The following is a 23,783-nucleotide window of genomic DNA, read 5'->3' on the forward strand; positions in this document are numbered from 1 at the left end:
ATGCACCTTTCATGAAAAAGCAAAAAGAGCTTGATAGTACCAGGCAACCAGGAGCACTTTTCAAATACCAGGTGGAGCTGTAGGGCACAGTATTTAAATGCTCTTCAAGACCCTGTCATGCTTAAAGCTGCTGTTAGCACTGTAGAAGACATATAGGAATCTACAAATAATACAATGCTCAGATGCACTGTCACTGGGATCACACAAGTTCATAGCCAGATTTAAATTCATCATGTGCCTGGTTGTGCTTACTCAAGTGATGGGTGACATAGATCAACTGAGCAAGGAGCACCAGTCCTCCAACCTTGACCTACTTAATGCTAACGTGATCAGCAGCGTAAAAAACAGCATCCAGGACTTGAGAAATGATGGAATGTTGGCAGATCTTCAATCAAATGCTGAATCCCATGCTAACACCATGGGCAACAGGGCAGACTATGAAATAGATGATGTAGAGCAGGGTTTCCCAATTCTGGTCCTGGGGACCCCTGTGTCTGCTGGTTTCATTCCAACTGAGTTCTCAATTACTAAATTGAACCCTTAATTGAACTATTCATTAGCTTAATTATACCTTTTTAATTGTTTTCAGCTTTTAACAGTTGGGGATTTCAAGTTAATGATACAATTTTATAAGTAACTTGAAATAGGCAACTTTTTTGGAGCTGAAAACAATTAAAAAGGTCTAATTATGCACATTATTAGTTTAATTAAGGGTTTGATTAAGTAATTGAGAACTCATTTGGAAAGAAAACCAGACACAGGGATCCCCCAGGACCAGGATTGGGAAACCCTGATGGAGAATATCTACCAGACTTGATGAGAATCCAGAAACCGTTGCACATTTCTACTAAATAGGACCTGATCCTTATGGACCTTAATATCCTTGTCCCTTCTGAGTTGGATGCTTTTGCCTGTCTACTTCCACTTCACAAAGGAAAACCATCAAGTGGAGTCTTTGGCTAGCAGATAACCATAGCTGGATGCCTTTGCTGGTGTGGCACAAATTAGGCCAGGCCTAAAACTTACCATGTCACCCTCAAAGGCCTCTGCTGTAATCCCAAAGAAATACAAGGACCTTAAGTACCTGTATAAAATATTCCTTACACTGCTTCTAACAACTGCCTCTATACATCTACAGCCAAAGTTTTTGTATAACCCTATAGAATTAATTAATTCTGCGTCATAAAAGGGAGTGAAACCTGCTGAATTATATTACATAAACATATTGAATTACATACAGCTTTGTAGTTTTCCATATACAGTACTTAATGAAAAACTGACAAAAATTGAAATCTAGCATGAAATACTGTACTACTATGTTTGCTTCTAGTAGAGCAATATCATTGTGTAGTTTCTTTGATTATATGTTAAATAAAATATCTAAATTATGTTATAGGCCGGTGTGTCGTAGATATTTGACAAAATATTTGAAGTATATAAAATATGTTTTACAGTTAGAACAAAATGGTAACTTAAAACTTTATATCTAAGGCTAGGCTATCTAATCCGTTAACAATGTAGCTGTTTTACAGCTTGTGGCGTAGTGGCGGCGGTGCACTTTTATTCAACAAAATAAATCCCTCCCTTCCTTCCTTCCTTCCTTCCTTCCTTCCTTCCTACACACCTTCACTGACTCATCTCTGACACACTCTCACCAAACAAGCACTCCTTTGTTCCCTTTTTATACCATGTGGCCAGGGGCTTAATTGATTCAAACTGGCCACATTCCATACTTTTTCATTCAAACTTCAGTCACTCAATTAATTCAACAATCAAATCAAACAATTAAATAATGCCCTGTGCTGTTAAACGGTGGCCATCTTGGTTCCAGCTTCCTTCACCAAACTCACACACACGTGCATACCCACACAGTCCCATTTCCACCTAAATTATTCATCTATTTCTGCTCAAATACATTTTGGGTCAAGTGGAACTACAGTGTCACTGTGCCTTTATAGTGTGATGATGACAGGGTGTTAATCAGGTGATAATCGGGAGACAGACGGCTAATGCCGGATTTTCAGTCTATGACAGTCGAGTGATGAAGTGTAAACCGGCCTTATGCAAATGAGAAAAGAAAATATGTACAGTACTTACATTATTGCTACCAGTTATTGCCACTATTGTCTCATTGTTTCACTTTCATAGTACACATAGTAGGCAGAGCCTGGGTTTCTATGTCTTTGAATCTGCATTAGTGAGCTGATGATCCGGTGGACAGGTCTAAGCAACAGGCTGCCTGTGCACTGCGGTGTTGACCTAATCAGGCGGTGCTGCTGAACTCTGTAGAGATGGGTAAATCAACACCCAGCAATAACACAGTCCTGAAGAACTCTATACTTTGTTAACAGTCCTGGTTCTAGTTAGGCAGACTTATTTCCTTTCTATTCCAGTCACTTCTTAGTACAGTCCCAACGTAGCAGCTTGCTCCACACACACACTGCCCCCTCCTCGTTCTCGCGCTGCTACCAATGCAAGGCCATAGGATGCAAGCAGCCCTGAATCCAAGATTCTCCCTGAATCCAAGTTTCTACCCCCCAAATGTTAACTTTTATTTTGGTCAAAATAGTGTGACTTAAATTTGAGAAAATACGGTATTTAACATATCTCTGATTCCAAACTTCTAAAAAAATCTGCTTTCTCAATAGTAGAAGCGTAATTATGCATTGGGTTACATGTGTTACGCATGCTAAAAACTTCAAATGTATAGCCTACAACTTCTCATTGTAGTACTATTGTATAGATTTCTGTATTTGTATTGTGTGACTGGTCTGGACATATGAGCTCTGTCACACATTTCTTAAGTTCCTTCTCAATACAGTTGACTTGGAATTATCTTGATTGTAATTTTTAAAGTTATAGGCTATATCAATATTGACAGCTTATTTATTTAATTTAGTTATTATTGTATGACTTTCTACTGACTTTCATAGTTTTTTTTTTTTTTTTTTTTTTTTTTTTTTTTTTTAAAGCATGCATTCAAATGAAATACAAACATGTTTCATCTGCAGTACCACTTCTCCCTTCTTGGAAAATGTACAATTTCAGGTAGCACAGCCCACAGCAAACCAAATATGAGCTTACATTTCTACAATACGACAGGTAGGATACACATTTTTCAAGTAAACTTTTGTTTTCAACAACATACAGTTAATTATAACACACACAACCTGTGTGTTATACATTATGTTTACTATGGTATATATTTGCACAGTAATTTCCCCATGATTTTTATACGATTATACAATGCTTTTATCATAGTTTACCATTACCTATTTTTAAATAGGGTGTACCGTACCACTTAGAGCTTCACAATACAAAGCTTCCCTAAGCTTTACCATGCCTGCACTGTTTCTACTACCATGGTATACTTTTTAAGGATGATGACAAAAAAAGTTGTTATTGTATATTATACATAAATATACTTTTTTTTGTCAACACATTGCAATCAATATTCAAATACAGTTATTTTAATGATAAAACTGGTTTACTTGATATCATGTTTTAGTTAAAGAATTAAAAATACATATATTTTAACAGTGCTTGGTGTCAAATTTTATACAGAAACACTGCCTGTATGTTTGTTTTTGTTTCTGAAAAATACCTAATGGTGTTTCGATTCCTCTAAACTTCATTACATATCCAGCTACTTCTCCCTTTAAATTCAGAAAATCGTTCACAGTATAAACAGATCCACTTTTTTCATGGTCTACTAATTTCCTGTGAAAAATGTATCACAGCATTTGTTTAGGAGTGTAATCAATATAGGTTAACATATACTGTAGGCTAGCACAACATATGGTTAGAGACTGGGGATCCTAACGTCGTTTCAGCAGATGCATTTTATCTTTTAATTACACAGTTGTTTCATTGTGCATTGTAAAATCGTCTACATGTACATACCAAATGACAAACATAAGGCACACAGTTGATGCTTTTTGCTAATTCAAATCAGGGCTGAATAAAGAAAGCTAGTACTTTATTAGCTTTTAGTTCAGAGAAAGGTAAAGAGGAAAGAATCCAGGTCTTGTCCATGTTTTATATTACCCCGGTGTAATCAAAGCACTGCTGGGGCACATCACAAAAGGAATGTGGAATTTCAACAGATATAAAAAGGGAATGTATCCTCTGTAAGGGAGTTCAGCTTTTAACAGTATAAATTACATTTCTTAGTACATTGCATCTCTTATATTTAAATATTACATTTCTTAACCTTCCGTGACCTTTACCCAGTTTAAATCACAATATTTGTTAACAGTGATGTAAATTGAAATTTGATTGTAGTGTAGTCATACTCGCATCATTTTGTTGGCCACAATGAAGCCAAATAAATAAATAAATAAATGAATAATTATAGATTTATTGCTTTGACATTATGGTTGATGGACACAACCAATCCCCAAACTCAATTGTATTAAACAAGGGACAAGCAGATTCAGCATTCCTTACATCACTTCAAAATACCATCAAGGTCAGCAAACCTATATGCAAAGCTGTGCAAAATCCAGCTAATTCTATTATAAATATATTGCTGGATACAGCTTCTTTTAGAACTGAGAAATACGCGGTAATATGCATGTGTAAGTATGTGTAACTTATGAATTCACACAACCCCTAAAAGGAAAGCACCAACTAAAATGTATTTTCACAGTTTAACCATTAAGATAAATGCACTGTAAGAGTAATGAAAGTTTAAGTAACAGTGTTTTCTGTTCATTCTTGCTGAAACTGTAGATGTGTTGTGAGGATCACAGCGGTGCTGTAGGATTTTATTTTTTTTATTTATTTTTTTGCCTAGACATTAATAACATTCATAATTTAATGTGGATAACTCTAAACATCTACTCTTGACCAAGAGATAATACACAATTGCACTAACCCATTAAAAACTACCCTCCCAACAATCAACAATACAATTACGCCAAGCTTATTTTCTTTCTGGTGCAAGTATTCAACCATTAACTTTAAGACCCAGCTTTACAGTGTTGAGATCAATCAGCAGAAGAAGAAACTGGACAAGCTTAGATGAGCTGAATGGCCTCCTCCACGTTCTTATAAACTTCAGTCAGAGGTCTTTTGCATTAGGAGTTTTATTAACGTTGGAAATATGAAGTTGGCTTCTTAAATAGTTTATGAGATATTAGTAGTGGAGGTAGATTTACATGAACACATAAGCTCCCTTTTGTATTATAAGCATACACTGTAGAAAACAACTGCTAAAGTACCATGCATATTTGTGTATCAGTATGTACAGCCAGCAATGAAGAACCTTGAACAAACATAAGCAATTAATTCCATAATTACAATTACACACACAGAATCTACAGTTTAGAAAACAAAACAATTAACTTAATGCCATGGCCTTAGGAAGTAGACACTGCAATCCAACATCAAGTGTTTACAGGCATTTTCATTGTTTAATTTTGTATTAAACATGAAGTAATAGAGCAACATATTTCTTGTTCACCACTTATGTACTGCATGTTTGCATATAGGTTTACTTTGCATATGCATTTACCTGCTTCTGACAGAGTAGAGGCTCTGCACATGGGTACACAGGTGTGTGGTTGTGGTGACTGGTGGCCATCTAACACGCACACACGTGCGCACACACACACCCATGTCCAGAGCCACTGTTCTGTCACATATCTTGTCTAAACAAACATTAATTCCTTTGTTCCTTTCATACCATGTGGCCAGGGCTCGACTGACAATTAGTCATGTCATGTCATCATCACCTGGCCACATTCTACACTTTTCCATTCAAACAATTAAACAATGTCAAGTGGCTGTGCAAGGGTGGCTATCTTGGTTCCAGAATCCTTCACCAAGATGGCCACCTGTCTCTGCTCTGTCACACTGCTGTTTGTAAACTTTATGCTAATAGTTTGTAGTTACACAAAATGATAGAGGCTGTGTTGTGCTATATTAGATTGTCAGCATTCGGAAGAGCTGAAGGTTAGTGTGCTTCATTCGATCCCACTGGCAAGCCAATTATCTTATTACACCTAGGAGCTTCACAGCCGATATAAGCAAGGACAAGGGCATGTCCTGCATGTGTCTGCTTGAGATTGCCAGGCGCCAAACCAGTCGGGGCCTCTGTAACACCTTGTGCTCCTGCCGCCCCGCAAAAGTGCCAGAGCTAATGTAAAACTTTGGAATCCCCTGCAAAGACAAGCAACTTCGCACATACGGGACACAAACTTGGGATCACCTGACTATGACCCTGCACACCAAGTGGTAGTGTAATTTAAGATGTGTGCAGTCACAGACTTTTAGTCTATCACATGTATTGACTTTCAATTATCTCCAGTTGGTAAGGATATGGTAACTACGACGAGCCTGAGTTTTTAAATCAGGTCTACAACTATTGTGGCACTATAATTTTGATCCAGGTCAGAGAGTGAAAATGCAGTTTCTAACCACAACAAACCTGATTCAAGGGCATTACCTTCGTAGTTGATCTTGTCTCTAGGGTACCATCTTGCCATGGTCAACTACCTTATAAATGACGCTTCTCTATAATGAAAACACAGTTGCAAATATTTTAATATTTTTCAGTAAAATAAAAACCACTCAATAAATAGCCTCGGGTCTATCTACATATACAAGAATTTTTTAAACCCATAATCAGTATTCTAAGGTCCTCCAGTAAGCCTCAGTAAACCTACTTCACACTGTTGTGGTGACGCTGGCTTATAAATATGTATGGCTATTTTAAATTGTTGGTCTATTCACAACAGGATAGTGCAGCTTCATGCAAATGTATTTTTTTTCCCTTCTTATTTTTTTGAATAATGGCAATTTTAAATACATCTGTTATCCTCTTTGTTTGCCAAATCTATTTTACCATTCCAGTCCATTATTTACCCTATTTTCTTATAACTAGGCAATAGTCACACACATGTATACTATTTTATTATCTTGAATTTCAGCTCACCATTTGCAAGATTAAAGCTATTGCTTGGAAGCATACGATAGCTTGTGCGGGTGTGCAGAAAACCACTTACCTCTAGTACTAGATTTACTCAAAATACATCACCAGAAGTGCATGGGGCTAAAAGTGGACATGTCTCTGGTCTTGATTTTTACTCAGAAAGTGACCATATAGTGTTTTAATGTTTACTGTCATTTTTAATATAGTCGCACACCAGTGCAAAACACGCTGCAATGCAATCTACACACTTTGTGTCATTGTTGTAATGAATTTGTTATATTATACGCACCTATGGACAGCACTCACTGTTTCTGTGCCCCAATATCGGTTCTTAACATACTTCAGATAGCAACAGCAGTATGCAGTAGGCTAATAACTCTGTCTTAGAGCAAGAACAAGCAGATCAAGCTGAAAATCTGAAACACACTGTGGAGCACTTTTTTAGGTTTTGTTCAAAAAATATTTAGTTTAAAATAAACTCTCCTTTGAAATGAATAGTAAGGCTAGATTTTTAAGTTTAATGTGACGCCTCCCTCCTTTTGTCATTTATCTCCCTGCATGGCTTCAGATAACATTAAATGTGACTTCTGGTTGAACATACAGTTTTTGCTTTTTTTCAATCTTGTATTTAGTATTTAATGAAAATTATAAATCTGGTTAAATGCAAGGTACCCAGATTATACTTTTCATATCACATAGCTGTTCTCAAATACTTTTTCTAGCATTGCTAATGAAAAAGCATTAAAAACCAAATCATTATTTCACTGCGTTTGATGATCGTCCAAATGCACTGAATTTTACATTAAAATAAGTTTATGTAATCAAAACTATATATGACAATTAAGACTATTATATATATATATATAGATATATATATCTATATATATATATATATATATATATATATATATATATATAATACATATATATTTGTAAATTTATTGACAAAATCATTACTTTTTTCTTTGAAAAATTAAAGTATAATTATGTGCGCAAGTCGAGCACTCGCACAAACTGAAGGACTAATGTACTTTTAAAAAGTATATTTAAATACATGTACTTTTAGAAAAGTTGTTAGAAAATCCCTTTATTCAAAGTGAAAGTAATATATCTCTGTAAAGAGTTTAAGTCTGAGTTGAATCTTTCATCTGTCTGACCTCATAAAACACAGAATGATGCTTAACTCTACTATGTTTGAGATTGCGTCATACTGGTTCCTTCTTCCTTTCCCCATTGTGTACTCATGTATTACTCATACTCAGAATAAATGTCCGTACTCATTACGAATACTTGTTTGTACTCATACTCAGGCACACCCCTAGTAGCTTGCCCCATACTGTTTAGAAAAAAAAAAAGTAGACTTGCTAATCCAAACCAGTTGGGATGTTCACATTAATGATTTGTTTAGAAATGGATTGCATTCTGTAATTTATCAATACCAGGGGTGTGGAATGATACCAAGATTCAATAATACGTTGGATTGTAGGTTAAACTATAGAATCTTTAGATCAATCTCTTTTTAAGCCTGTCGATGCAGGCTCTACCGCGTGGTAGATGACCGTGACTGGAGTAATGCGTCCCGAGCTGTAGGTGAGGGCGCTAACGGAACTCAAGCTGGGAGGGAGTGGATTAGCAGAAAGAACTGAAACAGGGTTGACAGGTTGACTGGCTTGGTTTTGAGGGCGGGTGTTGTTTGGATCCAGCTGATGACAGAATTGTGGACCAATCGTGTTTTTCCTGTTGATTTGCTCTCCAGTAGCTAGAAATTGAGCCTTCATTACAGTGTCCTGTCACAGACATGATTTCGCTTGTCTCAAGACCAGCGTCAGAAAGCATGTTTAAGCAGCTTTTTATGTGATCAGATTAGTTGTAGATTAGAATGTCTTTATGTGCGGATTGATTTAAAATGTAATTCACAGTTAAGCACTTCAACATTCCAGCGGGCATCTATGCAAAATAGAAGCCTACTAGATCTGGAATCTGATTGGCTGTTCAAACTCAATCGCTTTTTAATTTGGTTTAGTGGATTTAACCATTAAGATAAATGTATTGAGCTTGATGGTTAAACTGTAAACTCACACTTTACCTGACCATTGAATGTTTATAGTAGGGGTGTGCTGAAACTCAGTTTCTGAGTAATTACCATTAAGAAGTATTTGTCAGCAAGTATTGAATAAATCAAAACACACATATTTACTAACCCATTTGCAGCTTCCATCGGCTATGCTTAATTCCCTTAACGGTTGTTTTGCGCAGTGGTTCCCTTTTACCCAGTGTAACCATTGCAGTCCATCATTAAAAAAAACACCAAATTTAGCATGGAGACAATCAAGGCCTTTGAAGATCAGATAGGCTTGTCTCTGTCTACCTGCATGACTTGATCAGACAATCACCTTTGAAAATGATCAGTCTCTTCAGCACTGACTGAAAATGTTTTGGCTAAGCAAACATTTATTTTTCTACATGCAAGTAATTGCTTTTATGATATTTTATAGTTTAGAAAAGTGTTTATTTGAAACTAAACCGATGTATATAATCCATGTAATCTTCAGTAGCTTTATATTCATATTCTATCTTGCTTTATATGTGATTTTCTTATATAATCATTCAATGATTTATTTTTTTACCATGTTATTGTTTCATTACGTCAGTGTAATGATGAAATTGACTGCAAATAGAAAATAAAAATTTGGAAGCAATTCTGTGCTATGTATCATTTGTTATACTAAATCGTTATTAGAGCTGAATAAATATCTTATGTTCTGTATAATCATTGAAAACAACAGTGACTGTATTTGTTTTATACTGTGTTTTTTCTTTCATTGCGTTTCTGTAATGCTGAAACCGACAAAATGTACAGACATACAAATGCATATACTGCAATGCTATGTTGTGTATCGTTTGTGTTTCAAAAGTGTTATTATGTCTGAATACCTATCTTATTTTCTACATAATCATGGACAATAATAGTGACTGTATTTTTTTTATTCTGTTTTTCTTTCATTGCATAAGTGTAATGCTGAAATTGACAAAGTTTAATATAAATTAGGATGAGGTGCTGTTTTATATTTATCATTCTAAATCTGTATTATGAACGGATATATAAAGTGTCAAATGTAAGGGGTGGGAGTTGATGTTATTTATATATGTGTGTTTATGTATTCATATGTATTTTGATTTTACTTCTGTATTATAGATCTTCATTGTAATTTTATTTTTATATCATGTTTATGTAGTGTAGATTTTATAATAACTATCGCCATTCCAACTAATAAAGTATAATGTCTATTTAAATACAGTATATGCATGTATTTATTTATTTATTTGTGTATGTATTCATGAAGTTAATTATCTATAACAAAAACACTGTCAATGTAAAAAGTTAGAAAAATGCAACAGCCGTTTAAAGTGGTGACATCAAACACAAAAACTAAAGTTAGGAGAAGCAATTGGGGCAACCTTGTCAAGCATCAAGCAAATAGGCACAAATGGAAAGGTGCTGGAGCCCAACACTCACACAATTGTTGCTTCCAACTTCTTTTTTTCATCGCTCCGCTTTACACTGAAATGCTCTTTGTACAACTTCAAGGGGATTGTGACCATTTCCTTATCAGCTCAAAAGTCACATCTGCAACAAAAAACATTGACAATGTAAACAACTGTCACTTCCCAAACACTTACCTTGCATTGGTCTTGTTCATCCTCTTCATTGTTTGAAATATATTGCTTCATGCTCTTTGAGGTATTCTTCTATATATGGGCTATATGTCTGTCCATGTGTGCTCTCATCTACCTGTGCATTACCTGCATGTTGTCCGTCTGTCTTCCCAAAGCATACTTGTCTGCACCTGTGATGACGCCTTTCCCATTCCCTGTCTGTCTTTCTCTCTGTAGTAGTGCTTGTAAGGATAACCAAGAACACTTCAGTCTATGTTGAGCACTTTCCTTGGCACGTATGTGTCTCAGCATCTTTATTCTGGTTACAGCCCAGCTGATAAGGGAATGGTCACAATCCATGTGCACTTCAGTGTAAAGTGATGAAGCGATAAAGTGGAGCGATCAAAAAAAGAAGCCAAGTTAGAAGCAACAATTGTGTGAATCTTGGGCCGCAGCACCTTCCTAATTGTGCCTAGTTGCTTGATGCGTGACAAGGTTGCCCCTATTGCTTCTCTTAACTTGGACCTCATGTTGCAAGTTCAAACAAAGTTTTTTTTTTTTTTTTTGTGTGCGATATATGCGGTTTTAAAACATAAATAAATTGTTTAATATAAATGGTGTGGATATCAAACTGCTTGCATTCCCTGATTTATTTTGATGTTGACCAACATGAGAAATCACATGATTGGTAGATGTCCAGTTATTTTGCTTTTTTGTTTGAAAAGTCACTACACACTATTAACCCTTTGCAGTCCTATGTCGGACCAGGTCTGACATTACAATTTACCCTTTCCAGTCCGATGTTGGACCCTATCCGACATCATCAAAAAGACATAAAGCACAGGTCTCTAGTCATTTTTTTCTCCAGAAAAAGCAGAGAGAACCTTTTCAATGGCTGAGTGAGACCGATAGGAGCCGAAAAAAAGGTGTATCTGATAGCCCCATGCACCACAGAGATAACACGGATATAAAACAAAGGAGATAGCTGCTTCTGCATCCAGCGCTCAAAGAATATCACAGACATTTGTAGTAATAAAATAATGACTTGGATCGAATTATTGAGGAGTTTAGTGATAAAAAAAAGAGTGATCAGGAGAGGATTTATCAGTATGCATGACTATTAAGAGGTATGTGAAACGTAATCGCTGCGAAAAAATAAGCTAAATACATTATTGGGGAAAAATATATGTATACTAACATATATGATTGACATAAAACCGTTTTAGACAGTTTAATTTGCTGTAACTACAATATCACTTACCTGTGTATGCTGCTGGATATAACTAGATATGTGATTTTGTTTCAGTCTATATTTAATAATGGGCTGTGACATCTCATGACATGCACTTTCTAGAAGCTACATCCAGACATTTAACAAAAACCTGTAGTCAAAACAGTGTGTTTATTTTAACATACCAATACTGCTTACTTTCCGATTACCTTATATTTTCCCATAATTTCTGTTTGTATTCTTTATCAAGATATTTCTTGTGCTGCTTGTCATAAAGAACAAGGTATTCTACACTGCTATAGTCAGACGTTCCACCATCTTGCCTGTGATATTTGACGCGCAAGTCTGAATACAAAAATAGCAGTGAAACTCCAGGCATAAAAAACACAGTAAATAAACACTACAGTGTGAATAGCCCTCGATCATTTAATTTTAAATATGAAGGCATTTATTATGTGCTAACCTTATTTTGTCCCACTGTGCAAGAGGGCTGTATAGGGGCAATGTGTTTATTATCTTATGAGACTGTGCACCATACATAGAACATCTGATTTTCAGTATTTATTATTTTCATTTTAGGTGTTTATTTTTAGATATTGTCAAGTTTTATGTAGACACCATTATGTTTTTTTTTTGGGGGGGGGGGGGGGGGGGGGCTGTCGCTTTTTATATACGGTATGAGATTCATTTTAGACAAGAATATGCATCCGTGGAAGCATAACTGTACAGCAATTTTATATTTACAATAACTTGTGCAAAAATAACTGGCAATTGCTGGTTTGCTTGGGTTTGTGGTTGTTAAAACCATTGCTAAGCAAATGATGCACTGACATCAGAAGCAATGCCTACACAGTGTCCGCATTTTGAAAGCTGTTTTCTTTATGTAGAAAAAAGTAGTGCATGATTGACATCATTTAAAATATATTGCCAAAACCCAGGTTTATCGGTCTTAAAAAAACTAAAAATCAATTTTTCTAAATAGGTCTTCGGGGTTGTTGTTTTCAGTTTATATCGGTTAAAACCAAAAACTTCAAGCCTTATTGTGACAGAGAAAGAATGAATCTTGGTTATAAATCTCCCTTCCAACCTGTGAGGGCGCTGAGTAAAGGAAACAGTATGCCTCGGACTGGATGGTTTTGCAGTTAATTCCAGGGCCAGGTGGAAGCCAGCCATCTAGGAATGGGGCAGAGTCACAGTACCAGAAGTCATCGCCTGAATGCGGTAGGCGATGAGTCAGTCATGGGTTGGAGGATACGTGATTGCACTTGCTACGGAAGGGGGCGTGACTGAGGGCATATCAGCTGATGTGACAAAGCTACCTGTTCCTTTGTTATAGTTGCAAACGAAGCGCTGATGAACCATAAACCAACTGTGAATGTTTTGTATTTGTTATTCACTGTGACTAATTTATAATTATTTGATGGCTAACACCCGGGAGCTGTCGTTGTTAAGCCAGTATTCAACCCATACTACAATACTGCACTGGTCACCCTTTATCGTGTATTCACCACTGTCACTGGAGCGCCATGAAAAGGACACGGCGCCATGCCTGTACATTGCTTGTACTTATTTCAGGACTGAAACCCTGTATTGTTTAGCTTTGCAAATACACATTGCAGTGTATTTGCCAGCACAATTATTTAACAGCCAGAAGAGCCAAATAAAGCATTCTTTAGCCATGAACATTGTTTGGACTGTTTCTGTTGTGCACTGCATCACCTGTACACCTGCACACTACAAACCACTTTGCCACACCTAGTAACACTGCTGATTTGTCATTAATAATTACTTACAACTCACTAAGCATTAGGTTCATGCCTGGGGTTGGAAACACCTGGCTAGAATGTTAACAACCCAGCGGCTTATCCTGGGATTTCCACGTGGAGCGCAAGCAAGTCAAAATGTGTCACTCCCCGTGAGAACAGTGTACAGGGGGTTCTCTGTGCATCTACAAAGTTTATCACGTCTTTTCGATGTGCTATACTAAATCAATAAGAATATATGCTACTATAGCCTGCAGTTTTGTGTTTCACCAGCAGGTGGCAGCAGGCCCTAAAAAATATGCTTGACAGATCGGCCCATCTATAGATAAGCATATTAGAAAGAATCTCGACAGCCAGTGAAAAGAAAATGGCAACTTGCGTACAAAGAGATTGGCTAGTAGTGATGAGGAGGAAGGTAAAGATTTTCAAGTTGATGAGACTGATGACTCTATATATTTGGAGAGTGGCAGCGACAGTGATGACAGTAGCAGTGAAAGTCTGGTATCCAGTGAAAATATTGAATTTAAAATGTGAGGATGTGGACACGAATTGACCAGGAGAATATTATCCCTGCATAGGGAAAAAGATGCGCAAACAAACCAGGATTTGGTGGAAAGGATTGTGTCTTGAACCATGCTTTGAAATCTATCACATAAAAAATAATTTCTAAAAAGTGATATGACTGCATAATGACTTTTTGCCACACTGTTGTTATAATGCTGAAATTGTAAAAAATGTTATGCTATTTATACTTATATATTGCTGCCATTGGAAAAAAAAAAATGTGTGATGTTGTTATTGATATTGTTATAATTGTAAACACATTGTAGTTATTTAATTTCTATTGAAATAATATTTTTCCATTTTTCATAACAATAAAAAGTGTGTTAAATTGCTTACTTGAAGAGCTAAGAATGAAAAATCTGCAAAATACACAAACACGTTTTTAACATGGAAATTGACAAAATAAATGGGCAGCTGGGTGGTTAATGACTGACTATACAAGGTACCCAAGAGGCTACTGGCATTAGCAACCATAATATCTTAAGTCCATTTTCTTTGTTTAACTTGGCATGAACATGTAACACATTATGATAAATTGATGTTTTAGAATTATATTTGTGTCACATCAAAAGGAATTTTTTTTCGATGATGACTGATCATGTTAGTAAACCAGTAGATACCAGTTAATAAATTGAGTGCCAGAATGTCAGTAACATAGATCTCCTCCCACGGTTGTAAATATTAAATTAAGAGATTTAATTTTTTTTATTCCATTTAAGTGGAATAACATGCTTACTGGGACTATTTTTAAAATGTGTCTTTCTTTACATTCCAATCCAGTGGTGTGCTGCTGAAATTCAGAATGGAGCTGCACTTTCGTACTTCAAACAATACTGGCACTGATACGTTTAGAATGTCTGAAATAATTTCACATTTCTACTGTTTTGATTTGGACTGAGTTTAGTCCAGAAATAGCAAACTGAGCTCAAGGTTGTGAAGAGGCCATAACAGAATCCGTGTCGATGTGCAGTCTTAAAAATGAAATTAAAGATCCGCCAGGTAAAATAAACCCTGAATGAAATGGTATAATATAAAAACATTTACAAATTGTTTTGCAATTTTTTTTTTTTTTTAATAAACAGAATATTGAATGATCATTTGTGGTTATACGCATTTATATCACAAACAATCATTCAGTATCCTCTATTTATTATATATGAAATAACTTCTGTTCTCAAAATACATCTAACGTACAGGTAGACAAACATATCCATATCGTCACAAACTAATACTCGGAATGCATCCCAATGTTTATATCAAGTTTCAACACAATTTAATAATAGGTTTTCCAGACCTTTTACATCCCTGCTGCCGTGGATTTCATCCCCTGTGGGGGATAGTAAAGCTTAACTAGGATTACAAGGGTAGGAAGTTTGTATCCCTTATTTAAATTAACTGAAAAAAAAAAAAACTGATTTGAGCAGAAAACAGAAATTTTTCAGTGGAATAATAAGTGCAGTTGAAATGAACATAGTGGAGTAATAAAATGAAAGCAAGTTATATGGGTTTGCCATCGGTTGGGGGGTTGGCATCGTGTGTATAGTGTTTGTAATTTTTGTGTTTAGTCAGCAGCACAGTTCTGCTTTCTGCATGGCCGAATGCATTTGAATAGCCACTGTTAAGCTTTGTTGAGGAGATCAGCCTTAAATAAAAGTAGTGCAGGTGCCTTATGTAAAACAGGATAAACACCTCCTTATTTGTTCTTTCACTACCAACGAGCCAAATACTTTACATGTTTCTAAAATAAATTACACTCAGGGCTCTAAATTGGTCAAAAAAAAGGGTAGGGCCAAAATGGGCTTCAGTTCAATAAATGTGTAGCGGGCACCAAGGCCACTAAACTTAATTCAAGGCAAAGTGTAGGAGGTTGTGTAATTTTTCTTAGGATTCATATATAAAGCAAATTATTAGCCACAGGCAGAAACAACAATGTTTAACTTGATAATAACTATTTATTTGTTCAGAAAAGAGTGTTTTTTTTTTTTTTAAAAGCTGCTAGTACATTTTTAACTGCATGAACTGTCCTGTGTGACTACTGGCCCAAGTAGGGTTGGCATACGTGTCCGGGTGACCTAATGTCTGATTTTAAGTGAAACACATAAGAAACACCAACATTTCTTTAATAATTTCTTTGACATACCATATAACGGGAAATTTTGCAGTCAAATTTATTTTGACTTTATTGGCGGTTTTGATTGGATCGCCAATGATACTTCCACCAATCAGAATGTGACATACAGTGAGTGATTGCACCCTCTGACAGACTGGTATGCATCACAGGTTAAAGAAGCGCTGGACAAGGGTTAGGATGTGTCAGATGTCAAAGTGAATATGAGAAAGGCAGTGATTGATGAAGCCAGTTTGCTTGAAAACATTAAAAGCAGACCGGACATTTTCATCCATGGACTTAGAAACTCCGGAATTTATGATGTGATCAGAAACACTGAGGCAGTGTAAACTGTGCCTGCTGCTGTGGTACCTGTAGGACTGTTCCTTTAATAGGTTAAGCAGTTTTGTGTTCTTTTTTTTACAAGGGGTTAATTAACATACCAGCCAAAATTGTTTATGCCAGACTTGTTAGAAAGCCTGTAGCAATGGTGCAAATTTGCTTTGGATTGTTATTGTCGATAGGTTTGTAGATACTACTATTAAGACACCCACCGAGTAGGTATCGCAAAGCCCCTAAACAGTATGTTAAAATAAATTAGTTCTGTACTGTATAAAAAGCTGATTTTGCCAGCGCTTGCTAGTCTATTACCAGTTTGAAATTGAAAGCATTTTTGTTTTGGCATTATTGTTAAAGTTTTCACACGTGGCAATACTATCCAACAAATACTAAATGATACTGTGATCATTCCTCTGTGTTAGGTTAGTGAGCCATAGCTAAGTATTAAAGAGAGTTAGCCATAGGCATAATTTACATAGGGCACATGTCCTCCCTCACTTTTTCAATGATGGGGAAATTTCCTGTTACGCTACAATCCATATTTTGGATTATTTATTCTTTTTAGACACTGCAACAGCTTGTAACTGAGGCATTTTTTGTATTGACTATTTTATTGTTACAGTGCTACTTTGGATGCTACATTAAATATTGTTTTGTGTTGTGTTTTCACACTGGACAGTCAAACTTCTTACTTAGAGATTATATAAAGCCATTTATTTTCGTGGACCATAAATTTCACGTATTTATACATTTTTTAAATGTAGTGATTTTTATTTTAATGTTTTTCACCTACAAATGTTTTCCTGATGTGCTTTTGCACTGAACACTGTTGAATGTTTCTTTTGTGAAAAGATTTGAAGTGACAAAACTGGACATACTGCAGCAGCTTTGAATTGTATTTCACAAGTCATTAAGTATGTTAACTCCCTTCTTGATTCTTTATCGTGACTGTGTGCTGTGCTCTACCTTTGAATTTTAAGCAAGCCCAACTGTTAATGTAATCTTTCTACCTATGTTAAAAAAATACTCCCAATGCCTGTGCCTGTGCAATGCCTGTAATTTCCCCTGTCTGAGTCAATGCCCCTCTCTACTTTTGCCTTAATGATGACTTTACGCCCCTTGGGCGTTGACTCAACAGAATCCAGTACTTACAGTTTCACTTTTCATTTTAAATTGAAACAGTAAACTTAAAACAACAAAATGACCTTTGCGCCTTGTGCAAATAAATATAGACATCAATAAAAACTAAATACATTACCAAAGTGTTTTCACAATTATTATACCAAATTAATCATGATTTATTACTGATTCTAAATTATTTTGCGTGTTTAAATACTTTGCACAGACTCTGGCATCTCTATTTATCAATGTTATAAAAACTCACTCTTGCTCACAGTTTACTAAACTTTTTAAAATAATAATGACCTGTTTGATCATTTCAGTCTTTGGAGGAACACAGCTGTCATCACTGACACCACACAGAGAGCAATTCAGAGCTTGACAGACATGGGATAGGCATGCACTGAGAGGCAGTGAGATCCCTGACCGGGAAATGTGGCCAATTGCATTGCTGCTGGATGGGCCACCAGCAGCTAAGATTCAAGACTGTGAGGATATAGGGCCTTGCACTGAAGGCATTGGCTTTTGCTTAACATATAAACTCAGATAACCCATATAAAATAAGGTCATTAAAACAAGGGGATAAGTAAAACTTTTTTTTGTTTGTTTTTTTTAAACCAAAAAGAAAAAAAATTCTAAACTACTGACCTGAAAAATGATCAAGTTTTGCACATTTGTGTGCAGATTGTGCAAGGCCTATTTCAGAGATAAAATTTTTACGCGCGGTAGAAATCCATGTGCTTGAAAGGGTAGAGTTTGCTGCGGTTTCCCCATCTCCTCTGCTGCTGTGACTTAATGATGCAAATCACGTAATCATGTTATTGTTTGGATCCAAACACTTCCTAATTTGGTGTGTACACACGTCTCTAGTTGCTGTAGTGGAAAGGGCACTGCAGCCATGAATTGACATGTATTTTGATGGGCATTGCTGCCACTGAGAAGGGCACCCAAGGGAATTGCCGCCATTAATTTCGATCCCTGCACTCTGTCTGAAACTTACAAATATTGTTTTTCAAAATGTAATGTTTTATCTGTAATGTTATTACATTGAAAAATCACAGAAAGTACATGAAGACAATTTTAAAGCATACAGTGAGAAAGAAACATCCTGGGGGAAAACGTGACTACTTCAGAGAATCGATAGTAAATGAGTTGAAGATAGATTTTAGGATGAATAAGAATGAAATGGTTTGTATGAACATTGTAGGGACAAGTTTGTTTAATACTGTCAATGAGAATATATTTAAAAAGAGTAACGACTAGAAAATCCTTTGTAATAACACTGCTGTGAACAGAATTAATGTGCTTTTATTTAAAACCAGTCATGACTAAGAGATGTGTATCAAGAGACTTTTTTATGTAATAAAACTGCTGTGAACAGAATAACAGTGCTTTTACTTAAAAACATTCATGACTAAAAGATGTCTGTCAAGGGATCTTTATCGTGTATTTCTGCTCCAAACAATGCAATTGTTTTATGCAATGTAAACTTGCCAGCATTTCAGTACACCCTGTGCAAATGTGATTTCAAAAGATCAGAAAAGTCAGAGAGAGAGAGATAGAGTCTTTATTAGAATATAATTTGAAGTTTGTCTGAAATAGAACTGGTTTAAGCCTTTATTATCTAACGGGATATAGTGGAGGCCGTCGTGCATATGTATGTCACAATTCACATTTTTCAATATATCTAGAGAACTGTGTCCACCTGTACGTCACTCTTATTTGTGCTTTAGGATTTCATTGCTAAGTCTTATACAGTAGCTTTCATTTTGAATTTACAGCCATGTTGGAGGCTGTATGTTACTGACATACTTGCTGATACTGTAAACATATGGCTAGTTCAAGAGGAAAATCATCTGTTAATTAATGCTAACTATGTAAAAGGTTAAAGCAGTTAAATTCAAAACACTAAAACCACTCTAAGTTTTTAAATCCTGTCACGGTAATATTGTTGCGTTATGAAATACAAAATGACATCGTTCATCCATTAAGTCAACCAGTATCTTGGCCACGTTCTCATTTTTGAGAGTCAGGAATACAATGTTGCAATAACAATATTTTCAGTTTGTTGGGTTTTTGTCCAAACGATATGATTGACTAACTATGAATCCTGCTTATATATTTACATAAGCAATTACAGATGCTCATTGGTGTATTTCTGTTTATAGGTGCATAGCAGATTGAAATATGTAGTGTGAATTCACAGAGGGATTGCATACCAGTATTTGTGTTATGAAAAATCCAAGTTCAGTTATCTGATGTGACAACAGTGTTTATCATAATTATCAATCAAACATGAAAAATCCTTTTGGAATTTTATTGACAAAAAAAGAAACTTTGAAAAAAAATAAAATAAAACATGTATGTTGTATTATTAATAGCAATTACAAAATGGATTGGATATTTCCTTTCATCAGGTTGGTCAATATGAGTTTCCTAATCTCTAGTGAAGGACCTTGAGGGGTGAATTCATCAACATGGATTAACCTCTAATCCAGACTAAATCAAGGATTAGATTTTAATCATGTTACATAAAACCTTAAACCAGGTTTTATATGTAATCTTTGTTTAAAATTAATCCAATATTAAACATAAAAACATTAAAATATAAAATCACATTGCACCACAAATTTTAATCCATATTTAAAATGTGAAAGGTGGATTAATTTTAAACCTTCCTTGAAGGTGGTTTGAACTTGGACATAATGGCAGCATACATCAGCTGGACTGAGTTACAAGAAAGAGTTCCACAAAGAAAAATTAGACTAATAGACTGAATCTATTTATTTTACAGTGATGAGGAATATTGTATACTTGAGTAAAGGCAAAAAGAAATTGAGACGAAAGGTGTGTGTCTTGTTAATATATCAGGTACAATTACAAATAGTATGCGGCATGTTAAAAGTATACATATATCGACAAGGGTTCATGTGTGCCGATCGCAGCGGATCCTAGATCCTGTGTCTTTTTGTCTGACAGGGTTAGAGAATGATACAGTTTGCAAATGAACCAGATGGGAAAAAACACGTTATTTTAAATGAGAACTGTATGTGCATAACATGTAAAAAAAAAAAAAAAATAAAGGCTTTCCTTTTCCATGAATTGAATGACAAACGTGTTTTTTAGCGCTATATTTTAGTGACGTCAATGGGTAAGAAAATGGGTACTGTTCATCAGATTAGTCGGCATGTCACTGGTGTTGTTCAAACCTGAATATTACATTAAAACAGGGCTAGGCAAAGGTCAGAAGGCAGCTACTGACACCAGCAATAAGGCATGAAACCCACAAGCACATGAGAACTTGAAGAGCATATATGCAAGCTACTGTAAATCAGGGTCAGTGGAATATGGTAGAAGAAATGCTATCCCTCATCCTTAATTATAAGAATCAGTACCTTTTATATTACAAATTAACCCATGCATGTACAGGAGCTGTTAACTAAAATACTTTTATTGGCCTTAAATTAATGCTCATTCCAAATGTATCGTCTCCAATAAATTAATAATTTCCCTAACTCTGTTTTTTTGCCTGAAACAACATAATCAAGGATAATAAAATAAATATATCAGAATTTGCCACTTTAGTAGCCTATAAACACGTTTGCACTAAAACAAGTATTTTGATTTGTATAATGCATATTACGTAAACAAAAGTTGTTGTATTAAAATCCACTACAAAATCATTATATGTAGCAACTCTATAAGGTGGCACTGCCGTGCATGGAGCAGGGTATAGTGTCTAAAACACAGGGGCGGTACGGGTGTAGTGCTTCACTAAAATATGTACTGAATATCTAGTATTACAAGATAGCATAAGAGAAGTGATATGGTGGAAATATGTTTGAAACATACAAAATATATGATAACACAATTTTAGTTTTGAAAATTGAGCGCCGTCCGTCCCTCCCACCTCCAGCTTGTGTTATCCAGAAGAAAACCTTTAATTTCTTCATTCTCCATCTCGACAGCAAAAGGATTGTGTAGCGTAAATTGTATTGAAAGAAATGTCTCAAAAGCCCTCTGCTGTTTGGGATTATTTTGTTAAATGCCCAGACGACCAATCATGGAGGTATAACCAATCTCTGAGGTCACTTGACAAGCATAAGTTCATATTATTATTATTATTATTATTATTATTATTATTATTATTATTATTATTATTATTATTATTAGTCGTAGTAGTATTCAGATTTTTAGTAGTAGTAAAATGTTACTGATAACCTGCTGGAACGGTGACAGATAAAGCTTTGTTTTGCTTGTCCGCTGCAGTTGTGTAATGCCAGCTCACTGTATGTTTCGCAAACATCTTCATTTACGTGTAAATAAAAAATATGTACTTTTTATTTCAATTATAAAAACATGATTAATGTTCTATATAGTGCATTTTTAAACTACATGTGAATGTCTTATTACATTTATATGGAAATATGACTTTCAATCAAATATAAACAAGTAGCTATGGTGATGCCACCAGTAAATTATGCAAATGAGTACCATCAAAGGATCGTACCTTCCTTCGGTAATGTGTTCTGAACATTTGGAGGTCAAAATGTACTCTTCGTTGCAGCCCTAGTTCATAAACCATATTCACTTTTGTGTTTAAATGTAATTTTTTTTAATCCAGCCATTTTCTAATAGCAATATAACCTTCATAAGACGGCTTTATCGTATGGTAAGGCCCTTCTCGTTATGTTAATTGCACAAGGTTGGCCTTACTAGATGTCAAAGCCTTTCTTCAGGTTCTATTGCTTAATTAGACTAATGAGTATCTTTTAGCCAATGCAAGCAGATGTTCTGCCTACTGTATTCCATGACAAATCAAGGAGAAACCCAATTCATGACTTCATCTGTACCGTTTTCTTTGTAAGTCTGTGTAAGGGTTATATTGGCACTCATAGCACATAGAGACGTGAGCTTTCAGCCTTGGTCCATTCACTCCTACTTCCACTGACATGACTTACATACACAGACGTTTGCAGTCCTATAATCCTATTATAAAACACAACCAATATTACAGTGCATTGAGTAAAACTGAGAGCCATGTACTGGTGGTGCATTTATAAAAATACACATTTATCAGCTGTCCTAAGCTTTTGTATAATATAGTGTTGTACTATATTGTAGTGTCATGTAATGGCAGGTGATGGTGCAGTGCATATGGTTACTGCCAATAAGGATTTCACTAAAATATATTATTACAATTTGATACCAAAATCTACTTTTGACAACATAACATCGCAGTGGTGACCTATTTTGAGACTGTTTGATTAATATAAAATGTTTATTTAATCCATCAAAACAGACTTTAAATAACTAATTAGATGCAGCTTTGTGACTAGAACCCTGTAGCAGGGCAGCAGGAGATGGCCCTGCACATTAAAAAGGGGCAGGGCAAAGCCCTGCTTGTACATGTTTGTTATTTTTGTTATTATGATTTATTATGTGTAAATATAACGGCAAGGGCCGTGTTGTTGTTTATTTGTATTTATTTAAAAATGTATTGACGGCGTAGCCGTATTGTTTTTGTATCATTTTGCAGCGTGGATGGGAAGCCCCATCCACATTAAAAAAAGCCAAGCCCATCCACATTAAAAAAACCTTATACAGAAAGTGGCCATCTCCCTATTTAATTAATTGTTTAATTTATTGCCAACTGGGAGATGGTCACCTGCATAAAAACCTGCAGCTCTCTGCACTCAGGGGGGGTGTACAGAGGAGAGTACGTGAGAGCGAGAGGAGAGAGAGAGGAAAACGAAACCAAAACCAAATGAAGGCTACTGTGTAGCCGGATCTTTGGGGGGGGGGGGGGGGGGGGTTAGTGTTAGTGACTTTTTAAAGTTTTATTTTGCTCTGCGAACAGTGTTTGTGTTAAAATATTTTATTTATTTTTGCGTTGAAAATAAATGGCGCACGCTGCCCCATTTGCACCACAGTACTTGCTTGTGTTCCTGCATTCTGGCCTAACGTCACCATAAAGCCACCCTGTCACAAACCCTTTTTGATTTATTTAATGTTTGTTCTTGAAGTTTTTCCCTAGGTATGATTTAATAACATTGTTAACTACAA

Source organism: Polyodon spathula, chromosome 1 (genome assembly GCF_017654505.1).
Source record: "Polyodon spathula isolate WHYD16114869_AA chromosome 1, ASM1765450v1, whole genome shotgun sequence".
NCBI classification, from domain to species: Eukaryota; Metazoa; Chordata; class Actinopteri; order Acipenseriformes; family Polyodontidae; genus Polyodon; species Polyodon spathula.